Genomic DNA, 15,686 nt, shown 5'->3' with positions numbered 1-15,686 from the left:
CTGTTTAGGGGCTGGGTTTTGGGGGTTTGGTTTCTGGTTTTGTTTTTTAACTTTATTGCCTTCCAGTTTTTGAGGTTAGCTTTTTATTGTGAAAGTGGCATTTGGAGAAAAATTAAAATTCATGCTTTCTCTACAAGTTCAAAGCCTGGGCTGTCATGGATAAAATCCTAACTTCTTAGAAGGGCTGCCCAACAAAACACTATGTATGGGACACTTTTCTTCCAAGTTTCATTTGCCCTGCTCTCATGTAAGTTCGTTGGGGCCTATGATGCGTAATTTATGTGTTAAACAAAATAATTTTTTCAGTCTTCTCTTAGATCCCAAAATAAAGCTGTTAAACTAAATAAAGTGCAGTTGCATCCCCCAGCTTTTGCACTGTTCTCTAGGGTTGTTACTCCTTGAACATTTAGTCCAGTAAAGGAAACATGGAAGGCTATGATGGATTTAATGACTAAAGGAATAAAGAATGAAATGACAGGAACAATCAAGTGGTACAGGTCTACCAGCTGAGCAGCTGGCAGCAAGCATGTTCCCATTTAGTAATATCCTGTGAATATTTATTCCAAAACATTTTTATTATTATTAAATTTCTTTCTTTTTCCCCATAAATTTTTGTCAATGAAGAAGGGAATATGTGTCTGCAAAGGCAAAATTAAAGTGTTCTGAGTTTAGAACATTGTCCATTTTTCTAAGTAAGAGTTTTTATATGTTGACAGTTAATAGCAGTTACTATGACCCATTTAAGGGCTCCACTGATAATGGTACTAAGTACAAGAATAAAGTGTATGAGTAGTTATTGATCAGTTTTTGGTATTTATAATAATGTGGGTTTTAACTCCTTGAATTTTTTTATGCATATATGCATATGCAAACACAAAAAGGAATTTGACTATTCATTTTTCTCTCACTAACCTCAGTCTAGAGGGATTAAACTGTTTTCAAGTTACACCTGTCTGTACCATGTACAAATGAAAGCAGTCATTTTACATTTATTTTGTTGAAAAATTTGCCTGAATGTTTTTTCAATTTTTTTTCTCATGATACAGTTCTTTCAATAAGATGGAATAATAGTAATAATGATAATAATAAAAGAAAAACCTACTCTTTTTAAATAATGTTACTTTCTTCAGTGTGTTTTTCAGCTATAAAGATGTACTTGAAAGATGAATGTTATTGTTTTGAACTTGTGGATAATGGAATGTCTTCATACTTAAAACTTACAATTAAGTGATAAAAGATCATAGACAAGAATAGAAAAACTTAGCTTATAATGGAGGAGTTGTCTTCCAATATTTTACAATTCATGTTACATTTTCTTCTGCTAGAACTTCTTTAATTGAATGAAGAGGAAGAATACATTTAGAGTAGCTGTGACTGTTTGTAGCTGGAGGGTGATGGATCAACGTTCCTGACCGAGACAGGAGACACGTAGAAATCAAGCAAGCAGGAGATCATTAGCATGCTTCAGATTTTTGCAGTCTTAAATTATTGGAAATATGAGGATAGCTCAGAATCTTCTTGGGGGAGGAACAGGGCTGATGTTTCTGGTCAGGTACCTGCTGCCCCATGGATCTATGATACTGTCTCCATTTACATCCTCAGAATTTCACTGTGAGGTCAAATCAAAGGGGGTGGGAGGGATGGGGGGAGCAGCTTAACAGGTGTCCAGGAAATGGTGTGAGGAATGGCATAAAAATGTAAACACAGTTGTATGGAGTGGCCTGAGAGAAGGTAGTGCACACCTTCTGGGGCTTGCCTTACTTTTTGTAATTCCTGATGCTGTCTAGATTTTGCTGAAAGTGTTGTGTGTACACAAATGTCATGCAGCAACACCCAGTGTATTTTATGATGATGAATGTTTTAAGAGGTATTTTAATAAAAAGACATTACTGGTTCTTGTGTTTTCTTTCTCAAGAGTTTCTCAGGGAAACATTACCAGAAAGCATATTACAAAAGTTACTGATCTAGATGGATAGAATAATATAGAGAATTAACTCTTCAGCAGTTTTTTTCCATACCTACAAGTGTAGCTTCAAAGTCTTGATCTGTACATAAATGATTAATACTCAGAATGTTCTTTCTGAAAAATCTAACCATTTTAGAAAGTTGTTTATTTAGTCTTATTAATTTTGCAGGAAAATTTGTAATTTATTTTGGGGTCTCTTACTTCACCCTACATCTGGATAACCAGCAAACCATCACCTACATAAGAACATGTTTTTAAAACCTCTTTTGCTTAGGAATGTTCTCTAGGTAAAGCACTGTCCACTTTTATCACTGTCCTTTGGGACAGAACTGTAAATCACTGAATGTAAAGGGAAGCAAAGAGGGAATTCGTATCGTAAGAAATTATATAAATCCCTAGTGTGTAGGTGGTCTGACCAAAAAGGGGTGGAGGGCCTTTTGTTATTCTTTCTTTAAAAATAAAAAAAGCTTTTGTTTAGTTGCTTTGGGGTTTGGGTTTGGTTTGTTGAGATTTTTTTTGGTTTGTTTTTCCTTATAGGCACTTGAGTACAAAGATCATAACATGCCATTGCTTTCCTGTAGTTTCTTAAGGTTCCTGGCTTGCTTTTAGTATGCTTAATGGATTTCACATCTAATTCCTAAAAATAAATATAAGAACGCCTGCTTGTATCTTTAATAATATATCTGTGGTCACTCCACACTATCAGAATCATGGCTATTCTGATACCTGGCTCCCAAGCCCCTCATCCTGCTGGCTGGAGTGACTTGAAGTTTGCTTGCAATTGCACAGTGACACACAGACCCACGCAACACGGATACGCTCTGGTGTCTCCAGCCCCATGACCTATGGTGCGCTGTCCCAAGGCTGGCACTTACACCTTCATGGGCAAAGCCTGAAGACCCGTAAACTGGGAGGAGTTTAATGAGAAGAGGGGACAGACCATGCTGATGAGGTACCTGCAGAAGACACTCCAACAAGAACCTAACATTTTCCTGTTAGGGCATAATGTCTGTTGGGCTTGGCAAAAGAAACACCTGTACCAAGATTTGACACATTCCCTTGGCACAACATCTTTCACCAAATCACCAGTACATCATTAAAATTTGTGCTATTGACATGGTAAAACAGATATAAAACATTGCAAGGAACAGAGTAAGTCTGATTCAGACAAATCCATGTAGGATGTAAGGGTGGCCAAGGCTCAAGTTTTCTTATACCCTTTTCATTGCTTAAGTATTTATAAATTTTCTTCCTACTGCAGAGAACTTGGAATTATTTGACTTTGAGCAACCTGTTCTAGGGCAAGATGTTCCTGCCTATGGCAGAGGGGTTGGAAATAGATGGTCTTTAAGGGCCCTCCCATCCCAAACCATTCTGTGATTCTATGACTCCGTAACAGTGCTCATGGGAGTTGCTTAGGCAGAGTTCAGCGTCATACACTTTTTTTTGGCTCTGTTTCTCCTGCTCTGGTAATGTCTATGAACAACATGCTTTCTCCCCCAAAGACATCAACTAATTTACTACTGCTAGGTTTTCCTGTTGCATCTTCAGGCTCTCATTGTTTCACATTTGTTTCAGTATGTGGCCAACTAGTTTCTTTCCTAAGCTAAATCTTTTTATGTCTGCTGTGTATTCCTTTATTGCTAAGGAGAATTACACAGTATGTCTAAAGTTAGCCCAGAATGGTACAGCCCATGTAGACGCCCATCTTTCCAGGACAACCTCAACCCCAGAACTAGCTTTCTTGAAATAGTAGGAGGAGGAAGGAATTATTAACACAGCTATGCCTTTTCCCTTTTCTTTCCCCGACCAAAGGCTTTTTGAAGCTCCCCTGCATTATTATTTTATTACTTTTATGAATCTCAGGTACATCAGTGAGACTGATATTCCAAGCAAAGAGCTTCCCACCTCAGAATCCTTGCTTCATCTTTAAAGCAGTAAGAATTTATTGAGTGAATGTGGGGCAAGCTGAGGGTGTAAGAAAGTACCTCAGTATGTGTAAATTTGCCTCAGACCACAGTGAATTTTGCAAGTCAGAAATCATCCAAATGTGTTTCACATGGCAGTAAATTGGTATAGTCGGCACTGCACACAATCGCTTGTTTGTCCTCAAAATCTGGGAGAAGATTCATTCTGGGTTCATTAGCTGATGGGCCCATTGTGCATGAACTTTTGTTGGCAGCAGCCTCTGATAATACACATTCTTCAGAGCTGAGAGCCTCTGGCCACTGTCACTTCAAGTGGAGATCCTCTAGGGCAACCATCTCCAGTTACTACGGGATGTTACAGAATTAACCCTTCTCTCTTCTTTAGCCAGGAGGAGGATGGCCTTTACATATAACAAAAAAAGAAACACTAGCTGTGATGTTAAGTTAAATAGTCTGGTGAGCCCTTACTGTTAAACTGTTTCTTCTGGAGAGGAGGAGGGAGATTGGAAGTTGCGAGGTTATGTAATACGTGGTGGAGACAATATCCCTGTGCTCCAACACTAATCAGAGTGTTTACAACCCTCCCTTTTGTATCTTCCACTGAATAGCACAAATTCCTGTGGGGGACCTTTTACATTACCGCAGGAGGTGGCACAAAGAGCTCATTCGACAGGGACTAAGCAGCATTGAGTCTCAAGTGAATAAATGGAGCAGGTGGCACGCTGCCACAGTATTAATGTGTCCAATAGGCCGGGGATTATGCTTGAGGCTGTGGGAATGAATTGGCCCTGCTTCTGACTGAAACAAATTGCCCTGTTGATGAGAAAACCTGAAAGGGATTCAAATTACGCAGGTGCTCAATGTAACAGAAACTTGCATTGTAAGAGAGAAAAAAACCCCACAAAATTCCTTACAACATCACTGTAAACAGGATGTAGCTTGAGATCGGGATGTGTTCCTTGGCACAGGTTGCTTTGAGCGGCATCCAGAGCATTTCTCAATTTCCCTCACATTCCAGAAAGTGGTAGAGAGGAGTGGGTAACTCCTCTCAGGAGGTCAGGTTTGTTATGTGGGATGAAGCCAGCGCCAGTAGCTGTTTTCATGTGAACTGAGGACATGGAATTCTGTCAGCAGCAACATCAAAGGGAAGGTGGCCTAGGTACCCCCACCGGTGGGGCTGTATCAGCTCCCACACTGAGACTGATGGCTTTTGGTGTTTGCTGACCTCCCACTCTGACAAGTGTAATCTCATAACTCACTCGGCCATACCTGTCTTTAATCACCACCAACAGAATCTCGGAATCACAGAATGGGTCAGGTTGGAAGGGACCACAGTGGGTCATCTGGTCAAACCTCTCTGCTCAAGCAGGATTATCCCAGAGCACATAGCAAAGGATTGTGTCCTGATGGCGCTTGAATATCTCCAGCAAGGGAGACCCCACAGCCTCTCTAAGCAATCTCTTCCAGTGCACGGTCACCTGCACAGTAAATAAGTTCTTCCTCATACCCACTTCCTGTGGAACTTCCAGCGAATCAGTTTCTGCCCATTGCCTCTTGTCCTATTGCTTGACACCACTGAGAAGAGCCTGCCTTCATCCTCTTAGCATCCTCCCTCCTTCAGATACTTATAGACATTGATGAGGTCCCCTCTCAGTCTTCCCTTCTCAAGGCTGAACAGGTCCAGCTTCCTCAGCCTTTCCTCATAACAGAGATGCTCCAGCCCCTCAATGATCTTTGTTGCCCTCCACTGGAGCTGCTCCAGGAGCTCCCTGTCTCTCTTGTACTGAGGATCCCAGAACTGGACAAAGCACTCCAGATGCGGTCTCACCAGGGCTGAACAGAAGGGCAGGATCACCTCCCTCGACCTGCTGGCAATGCTCTCCCTAATACAGCCCAGGATATCATTGGCCTTCTTGGCCACAAGGGCCACTGTCAGCTCATGGCCCAGGGATTCTTACATTCCTTGTGTTCCCAGAGGAGCGATGGGGCTGCTGCCTGCCGGCTCTCGGCGGCTGCTGAGGGAGCTTCACATACGTATCTCATCGGGGTCCCCTCAGGCAGCCGGGCCCCGCCGCCGCGGCCCGAGGGCTTCCACAGCGGTGGGGGGCAAAGGAGCTGGAACCCCCCCCGCGGCGCGCCGGCTGCTGGGAGCTGTAGTGCGGCGGCCGGCAGCGACCTCACGCCCCCGCCGGCAGCGTCCCCCGGGGGGAACTACAGCTCCCGTCGCGCTCCGCGCGCGGGTAGACCGGGCCCGCCCGCTCCCGCTCCCCCGCCCTCGCGGCCGCGCGGAGCGAGGCAGCGGCGCGTGCGCGGTGGCGTGAGCTCGCGCCGCTCCCCGCCCGTCCCTGCGAGCGCCGGGCGGCGGTGGCGGCGGCGGGATGGGGCGCGAGGCGGGGCGTGCCCGCCGCGCGTGAGGCCGAGGCGGAGCCGCTGCGCGGGCGAGCGGGACCCCCCGACGGTCAGTGCGGGGGCGCGGGGGGCGGACGGGCGGCCGACCCGGCCCGACACCCCGGTGAGGGGCGCGGGGCCGTTCCGGGTCCGGGCGGGCGGGCGGGGGCGGAGGAAGAGGGGGAGCACACAACTGGCGGCGCGAGCCGCCACCGCCCCGCGGCGCGCGCGGCTGCCGGGTGGGGGAGGGGCCGGCGCGGGCTGCTCGAGAGGGAGGGGCGGGGCCTTGGGAGGCTCCCCCCATTGCTTCTCGGGTCGCTGCTCGCCCTCCCTCCCTCTCCCCTACCTTCCCTTCTTCCCTCCTTTCTCGTCTCTGCTCCGTCTCTCCTTTCCTCCTCTCTCTTTCCTTGCTTCTTCCTTTCCTTTCCTCCCTTCCCTCCGTTCCCCGTCCGGGCGGGTGTCTGCCCGTGTGCGGTACTTACGGGCCGTGTTGTCCCTCCTGCCCTTACGGGAACAGGCGCCGGGCACCTTGTTTCATTAAGCGTTTGCTGCCTTTGGATCGTGCAGGGTTCGCTGCAGCTCAGTCTCGGATGAGAGCCGTGCTGGGCTGTGGGTTGGCTCTCTGCGAGGTCGTTTTGGGTTGTTATTTTTGTGGGGAGGGAGAAGTCAGGGATTTTTATTAATTTACCTTCACCTAGAAGTCGCATCTTAAAACCCAGAAAATTTACCGTTATTGTGAATTTCCTGCATCTAATGTGGTTAACAGGTTCTAAGGATGTCGTGTTTCCTACCTGATAATGTTGTTTATAAAGTGTTGTGTTACTGTTCATCATAGAATCACAGAATGGTTTGGAAGGGACCTCAGAGACCATCTAGTTCCAACCCTTCTCCCGTGGGCAGGGACACCTTTCACTAGACCAGGTTGCTCCGAGCCCCATCCAGCCTGGCCTTGAACACTTCCAAGGATATGTCAGTGGGTGATGTATGAGGAAATACATCTTATTTTTAAGTGCTAACAGATGTTAAAACAAGTGACAAAGAAAATGCCAACAATCCACGCCAAAAGTATCTGCTCATGAGAATGATGTGGTTTGGATTTCCCCCACCCTGATGTCCCTGAGGTTAATGATAATTGTTAATAGGAAATAATCATTTAAAAACCCCTAGGCTAAGGCCTTTTTGCCAGCTGCATAAACCAGGGTGATTTGTGCAAGTCCCTTGTTCCAGCATAGGAAGACAGCCCTAATTGCGTTCTTAAAAGTGTTTCATCTGGAAACGGCTTGAAGTGCTTACCATGAGTGCTCAGCATTGCCGTAATGCACCCTGTCAGGAGTGATGTTAAGGCTCTGTTGGATATGACGCAGGATGGTAATGGATGTAAATTTATTAATGAGCTTGCAGGAGAATGGCAGAGGGATCCCTTAGATCCCTTAGGTTTGGGTTTTGATGTTGTTTGAGGTGTTGCATGCAGCTTATGGTGAATGATGCTGTGCTTCAGTTCATTTCAGTGCAGTTTGTGTGTAATCCATACAGTCAGTGTGACAAGCTCTTGGGGAGCTCTTTCCTACAGAGAAATAAACAGAAATTTAAAAAAGCCCTTCCAAACAGTTGTAGTTTTGAGCATTTAGTACTTCTAAGTGTGAGAGGTTTATTAACCCCCTTGCTGTAATGTTCTAGCTAACTACATCAAGAGTAGAGTGTCTATTATGGTGAAGTAGGGAACTTTACATTCCCTGGCCTAGGGATCTTATTTCTAGCTTGCAGAAAATAAGTTGGTTTCTTTAGTCTTCCCACATCTGACATGGAGCATAGGAATAGCTGCCTTCAAATCTTGATACTCCATGTGCAACTTTGGCACATGTCTTAGTTAAGGTATATTCAGGGGTGGGCAGGCATATTTTGTAGTTTGGATTGGTGGGGTTTTTCCCCAAAGTAAGGATTTTACTGTAAAACCCCTGGTGTGATTGTAGTTATGTGGGAAAGAAAGTTCTTTTTCTGTATGGCAGACTATTTCCTTTTTGATGTGTGCATGTCTACACTGGAATATATTGTCCTGGAATTGCAATAACTGTGTTCCTGCTTCAGAGCTGCATGGCTTGATTCTGTTTGTGTCCTTAAAGCAAAGCCGACATGAACAAATACTGCATCTAACACTTTGGGGTTCTGATCTCCACTGTACCCTTCAGGCACTCTTTCCCAGTAAGTTTTAGCTGTATTTTCATACAGAAAAGGTTTGCATATTTCCTGAGTAAACATTGCTATTTCTTACAGGCAATTTTTAGACTAATATGGAAGATAGTGCTGTTCAGCAGTAAATACCAACAAATGCTAATTTTCTTTCCTTCTGTAAAGCTTGGTGTCGTGTAGCTAGCCTCAAAATGCCAAAATATATGATGTGTATGTATGATATGAAGGTATGATATTTACCTTCAGTTTACTGTAGTATAGTGTAGCATAATCTACGAAGCTTGTCTGTGAACGAATGTATCTGATTATGTTGAATTAGTGAATGATTCACTACCCTTACAACTAGTCATGGTTTGCTTTGTGCCATCCTTCATCATCTCCTTCTGCTGTTCTCCAGAGCCTCATGGATCATAGTTTTCAAACTGTTGCTCAAGAAATATTAAAAGTATATCAAATGGGCCCAGAGTTGGGCTGGAAGTACCTTACGGAGTAGGAAGTTTTACTTAGGCTGCATCCTCAGTTGTGGTGGTGTTGCGGGGTGACTGCTGTCCAAATAAGTTTTACATCTGCTTGCCGTGACCAAAACCAGAAGGGTAGTGGATGCAGGTTGAGTTTAGAAAAAGAAAGAGTATGACTCCTTTCCTGTCCATACTTACCCTTCTCATCCCAGCCATCCCTCACCTTTTGGGCTTCATGTCAAGGAACACAAACTTGGTTGAAGGTGTGGAGGACCACCACTTTGATGGTGGCAGCAACAGCAAATCTGCAAAGCTGAACAGCAGCAGGGATCCAGTGCTCCCTGATTCCAGTTTTTCTTGAGGCTGCAGTAAAAACTGGGGAATGACTGCTTACTTGGGGCAGCTGCTGGGAAGTGGAGGTTGTATATGGTATTATGCAAGTAAGGAGTGGTGATCTGGTAGGTTGGCTCACGCAACCCTTGGCTCAAATATATCCAAGGATTTTCTAGTTTATTCTGTGCTGTTACTACCGGATAATATTCTAGGAAAAATTTATTTAGGTTTTATCAGTAAAGTGTTGTGACAATTTTGAACTAGTAGGGAAGAATTTGTGAAAAAGATAAATATGAAGTACAGTGACTTCAGTGGATAATAAGAAGGTAAAAACAACACTTAATGCCTAAATGAAATGTGTCTGAGCAAAAATACTTGGAATGTGTAACTGGGTCCTTAGTGTTGTTTACTATTAATTGTGCATTAAAAAAGCACAGAAAGCATCTCTTTTTCTTATCTAATGATGAATTCCAAATATGCATCAGAGACTGAGATCTGCAAATTCAAAACCGTGAGATCACAGTGTTTAGAGCAATCAGTTCACTACCTATGAGGAGTATTTCCTTTGATAATTAATTAAGGTGTGTTTAAATAGAAAACATGATTAGTATTTTTTCCTTGTCTAGTTCCTGTGATACTAAGTAAACAAAAGTACAGATAATGAAGATGTCCCAGTTTCTTTCAGAAGCAGCTTGGTGTAGGATCCTGACTAAAAAATAGCAACTAGTTATTTACTAAACACATAATTTGATAATAATAAAGAAAAAGTGCTTGCCAGATGCTAAAACAGTAATAATGTAAATCTGAGTAAATGTAGTGAATTGTTAATGTGTGTTAATAGTATTGTGATATTTAGCCCAGTTTAAAAAATATTTGTAGAGAAAATGTTGTATTTTAAATAAGCAAATTTAGTATTGTTTTCTACATGCAGAATAAAGTAATGCAATTATTCTGATATAATAATAATAATTGAGGAATGTGATGTAAGTCACTTTGTCTGTGCTAGTGTGTCCTTAATCGTTAAGAGCTTGCCATCTGTCCATTTATTGTAAGTGCTAGGAAGATGGGCAGAAATACAGACCTTAAGCAATCAGTGCAAAGAGAAAATTTCTTTAAAAGAAGGATTATGATCCTTATGTGTTACACATTAATTTATGGTGTGACCTTGTAGGTAATCCCTGCCTTGCTTCCATCTAGGCTGCTGTCTTCCCTGGAGGAAGCAGGGAATGGTTAATGATTCTTGCCAGCTACAGCCCAACAGGAGCACAGTGCTGGGGAAGACCCTATGTGAAGGTGCAGAGATGCACTATTTTGGCTGCTGGGGGCTACACTTTTTCATAGGAATAGGTCCACCCTTCATTGCAGTGGAGGGGTTAGCTTCCCAAACAGTAGGAGCAGATTCCTCATATCCACTCTGCCGTCTTTATTCTCCTTCTCACCCACAAGGAACAGAGCTTTTTTAGACTGGCTATTCTGGTCTCTGGAGGCACACGAGGAAAGCAAGGGATGAGTGATGGCTGTTTGCATGAGGTGGGAGCGGCCAGATGGTTGCTGGAGAGGAAGAAAGAGGAGCGAGTGCTGGCTGGTAAGGTTTGACATTCCAAATCAGAATGCAAGTTTGGACCAAACTGGAAATTATTTTAAGGAAAATAAATTTAGCTGCATGTTGGTTGTTTTTTACATTTCTTAGCAGTGACTTATTCTTGAGTCAGTTCCTATAGTTATGTATAGATAAAATGTATTTTTGTTACATTTTTGTCCTCTCTAGTATGAAGATTTCACAGGTTTCTGTTATCTAGGTGAAGGCAACTCATGAAGTTTGCTTCCTGTTTTACAGTTCAGTGGGATCGCTGGGCTTTTTCTAATACTAGAGGTCAGGACATCTGGCAGAAAGGAGCTCTTGGAACTGATCATAGAACTCTACTACCAGACTTTGAAGAATGGTTTTTGAAAACACAACATAAGATGATAATTCTGTTAGCTTGACACTAGTGGGAAAAGAGATATCACAGTGATAAAAATTGCAGCTTCTCTTTCTCACAAAAAAATAAGTAAGAATTCTTCCAGGATATTATTTCTCTTTAAAATCATACGTAACTTTGTAAAATGGGAGTTACACCTACGAGTTTGAAGCTATAATTTAATGTTCATCCTGTAATGACTTTTGTGAAGTTTAACATTTAACTTACCCTGGTGGTGAAGCTTGTTGCTACTTTAACATTTCTAGCCTGCCCTGTTGTGTTTTGTAAATGAAGATCAGCAGTCAGGTGCAGAATTTTTCTGGATGTTACCATGAAAATAAATTTTCGTTGAGTTTATTACCATGAATTAAATTGCGTGCTGAGTGTAAATTCTAGTGTTGAACATGCCAGCAATGAAACTCTCTCGTTTCATGGTAGTAGTAGTTTTCTACCATGAATACTGTGGAAGTTCATAATTCTCAATTAATGTTTTCGTATGTCCAATATAGTGCTTTCACATACTTGATACTGGGTGTATTAATGTAGTGTATAATTACTGATAAAAGATAATTAAGTTGACAAGATATTTTACTCTATTTGTACTACTCCAGTAGATTTTAATATTGTGAACCAAATGCTATATATAAAAGTGTAATGCTAATCTGTACAAAACCCAAAATACCTTTTTTTAAAAAATTGGATTAAAAGAAAAGTGTCATTTCCTCTTCCAATCTTATGGTGGCTTCAAAGGAGATGCTGTTCTTTTAAGATAGCCTAAAGAGCTTTTCATCTTTTATGGGATATTTTTAATTGATTGAATGGACTAAAAATGTAAGAGCTTGGGGAGGGGAAATACCAAGTGATTGAACAGATTTACCCAGAAACTCATTGAATTATATCAGTTTAATGGTTTTAACTTTTCTTGTTCTTCAGATGTTTTAATCTTTACAGGTTCTCTAAGTTTGCTTTGTTCTGGCCACTTGCTAATTTTAGATGCAGAGATCTTTCACAGGTCATGCTTCTGAAGTTTTCATCCTGAACTTTGGGGTTGCAGTTCTCCAAAATTCATACAATGTGTGTCACCAGTGAGCAGATGCCTTTTAAGCAGTCAGGTTTTGAAACGTTGTTGGAGGAAACAAAATTCAACTTTCCAGCTGAAAGAGGAAGTGATGAATATGTGGAGTTCTTTGCTGTCTGGATGGTTCAGTAAATTAGTGTGACTGATATACTAGGATATATATATTTAAATGCATGTTCCTTCACAGAGATAATTAAGAACTAATTTTCTGGCAATGGCTTTCACAAATGTATCTTTGAATGTGCCAGGACCTGTATACACCACCAAAAAGCAATGAAGATGGTACATCAGTTTTACCTGCGTCACTCATTTTATGTGCTGCAATTTTATGATATCTTATGTGGTCTATGATCAAACTTTTTTGCAGTTTTCTATGGGCTTCTTTTGGTTGCTCATTCTTTATCTTTTATCTTTAAATCCTTTAGGAAGTAAGTTTTTAATGTTATTTCAGTCGAACTTTGAAGACATCTAAAAGATACACAAACATGTCAAAAAAGTTTGCAGTTAGTGTGTATCATTAGAACAGTCAGTTGTAGGTGGATATTTTGACAGGTAATTGCATTTGGTGGGCTTTAGTACTTATGTGCAAGGATTTCACCACTCTTAAAATTGCCTTACACTGATGGAGGCAGTTTATCCCCTTTTGAGGGAGGGATAGGACAAAGGCCATCTTTGGTCTTATGTGTACTGGGGCTTCCATTAAACTGTCTACTCTAATTTTAATTGTAGCAGCATGACTTATGTTTAGACAAGGCAATACAACATTTTGGAATGGCAATCAGAAATTGTTTGGTCCTGTGCTATCAAATGCCAAACTTCTCCTCCATCTGTGGAGCATTTGTATTTTTAATGTTGTATTTGTGTTATTATTCAGTTAATTTTTGTTATATTTGGCAAGTAAGTTGAGAACATCCATCAGTGTATTTCTTAAGGTATGGGGGTTTTTTTGTGATATTCTCAAGACATAGGATTGCTGAAAATTGCTGCAGTAGATGCTACAGACTAAGCTGAATGAAGCCTGTTTTAGAAAATATATGTGAATTTTATTTTAAATTCTAAGGATGTTTATACATTTTTCTAGAAGGCTGGTGTTTCATGTAGGCTTTCTTCTAAGGCTGTTTACTAGGTAAATTGGCATAGAAGACAAGGCAAATACTGTGAACTTGTGGGTGCTGCTGCTGTTCCAGTAATTGGCATTTTAATGGATGACAGATTGCTGCTTTCTCTGCAGAGACCAACAGCTGCCCCATGGTGGGTGGTGCTGCACCTTGCCTTGCATCTATCTGCGAATGTTTTCTGTGTTCACATGCGTGACATTTTGCAACATCTCAGCCCTGGAGGTGGTGATGTTAATCATAATTAATAATCTGCTGAGCTTGTAAATATTTAAATTGACTTTCCCCTTGGGTATTGAGTGAATCTGGGGCATACAGAGAAAACAGAACTTGTTAATCCCATCTCTACATATGGTACTGAAAAAAATAACTAAAAATTCAGAAATTTGCTGAAAGGCTAAATCCTTCATGTGGTGTTGATGAAGAGTTGTCACTGGCATTAATAGGAATATGTCTGGGAGGAGGAGATGGTATAGACCTACTCTTGTATGGAAACTTAAGATACCATGCTAAAAATAAAAATTTTCTTTTCCGTATAGCAGGAGTTTGAATGACATTGACATCTATTCCCACAGGTTCCTGCTGTAGACATAACATGGATCAGCAAAACAATTACTTTGTTGGCATGTCTCAAAACAGATCTCAAAATGAAACAAGCCATGTCAGAAAAAACATTTTGGTGGGTAGAACTGCATCTACAATAAGGCTGTGCTAAAAACTGCTGTTCTGGGAGCACAGAAATGTTACACATCGATCCATTATTGTTAAGTTGGGGAAACGTTTGCATGCAACCCAGTCTGTGCTTGGTGTTACTCAAATTGGGCTTAATAAAGAAACCAGTGAAGGCTGGCTTCCAGGTCAATAGCCATTGATGTTAGCTTGATAATAAACAGGACTCTTAAGCCAAAAGCAAAGGTGATGCAGGTAGACATAGTTATCAAATAATCACTAAGAATAATCAGCTGATATACATAGTTATTAAAGAATCACTAAAAATAATCAGAGAAGCTGTTATATAAGCAGTGATTCTGGATCAAAGTCTTTTTTTACTTTTCCTTTCTGCTGTTATGGTGGAATGGGTTTTATCTCAACCACCATAGTTCTGTTTAATATTCACTAAAAGTTGAATATGTTTTGCCTGTGTTACACTGGAACATGCAGGGTTTTAAACATGAAAAAAATCATACATGGAAATTGATCATCTCTGTCGTGTATCACACTATGAAGAGATCAAGCAAAGCTGTTCTTAGCTTCTCCTTATGCTACAGAGTTGAAGTGACAGCCTGTAATTGATAGATCTTTTCATCTGTGTTCAGTACATGGTGGCAAAAATTCAATATAAAGCATAAGAAACTTAAATTTTCATAGTTCAAACCCTAAAGGTTTGTGTGTCATTAATCTGCTTTCAGAAATTGCTTCTTTCTGGAAATGATAAGGCCTTAGAATTGAATATTCTTTGCCTTTGGTAAGGTAAACTGGATTGTTTGTACTGACCTTCCAGGTAAAGGATTATAAAGTGACTTCTGCAAAGTTAATGATGTTTGAAAATTCTGTGAATAAAATAATGGTCACAATTGACCCAATTCAGTGAAGAAGCATGGTGCTTCTAATTGATGTTTTTCTATATCCAGTCAGAAAGATGATATCTCAATAGTGGATTAAAAAGCGACACTGCCTGGACTCAGCATGCAGTTCTCTGGGCAGCACCCGTGCTCTGCCGCTCCCTCTACATGTTAAGCAGGTTTATGCAGTTGAGTGTATAAGACACAGAGTGTGGCAAGGCTCTGTCCCTATGGAACTCTGTCTGCTTGAGGGCTCTCAAAGGGCACACCAGCAGACACCAGTTAAGTGATGTTTGTAGAGGGACACACACAGCTCCTGATTTCGTTGTAACTGGCGTGGGTAGGAAAGATGATGGTAGTGCAGCAGCACGGCACTTACCTGCACAAGTCGGCTGAGTGTTCCGCAGAGCTTGAACTCTACCTGCTGGCAGGAGACTCACAATGCCTTACTGTGTCTCCACTGCTGCTGTTGAATTTGCCAGGTGAATTACTGCTGTTACAGAAAGGCCAGTGTGTTATATTGCACATTTCTGGTGTGTGGGCATGTCCCAGATTTGTTGCGACTGTTAAATCCAAAGCAAAGAGTCTTTGATAATTGCTGTTTACCCTTGTCATTTCTATTATTTTAGCATGTGTTAGCTAAGACACTCTTAAAAAACCCCCACAAACCCCAAAATTAGAGCTTTAATAGGCTTAGTTGTTTTTTACTG

The 15,686-nt window shown here is 41.6% G+C and overlaps 1 protein-coding gene across 1 annotated transcript in view; it reads left to right on the top strand.

Annotated features, from left to right (window-relative positions):
* The first annotated feature begins 6,192 nt into the window (after positions 1-6,192).
* The window catches only part of RALBP1 (ralA binding protein 1), a 33,596-nt gene continuing 24,102 nt past the window's right edge, over positions 6,193-15,686 (top strand). The window contains exon 1 of the mRNA XM_082295768.1: positions 6,193-6,352. The gene's annotated coding sequence lies outside the window, so the exon portion shown is untranslated. The remainder of the gene's footprint in view (positions 6,353-15,686) is intronic.

This window comes from Coloeus monedula, assembly GCF_965178545.1.
Source record: "Coloeus monedula genome assembly, chromosome: 1".
Lineage (NCBI taxonomy): Eukaryota > Metazoa > Chordata > Aves > Passeriformes > Corvidae > Coloeus > Coloeus monedula.
The sequence above is the reverse complement of the archived record's forward strand: the minus strand, read 5'-3'. Positions and strand labels throughout refer to the sequence as shown.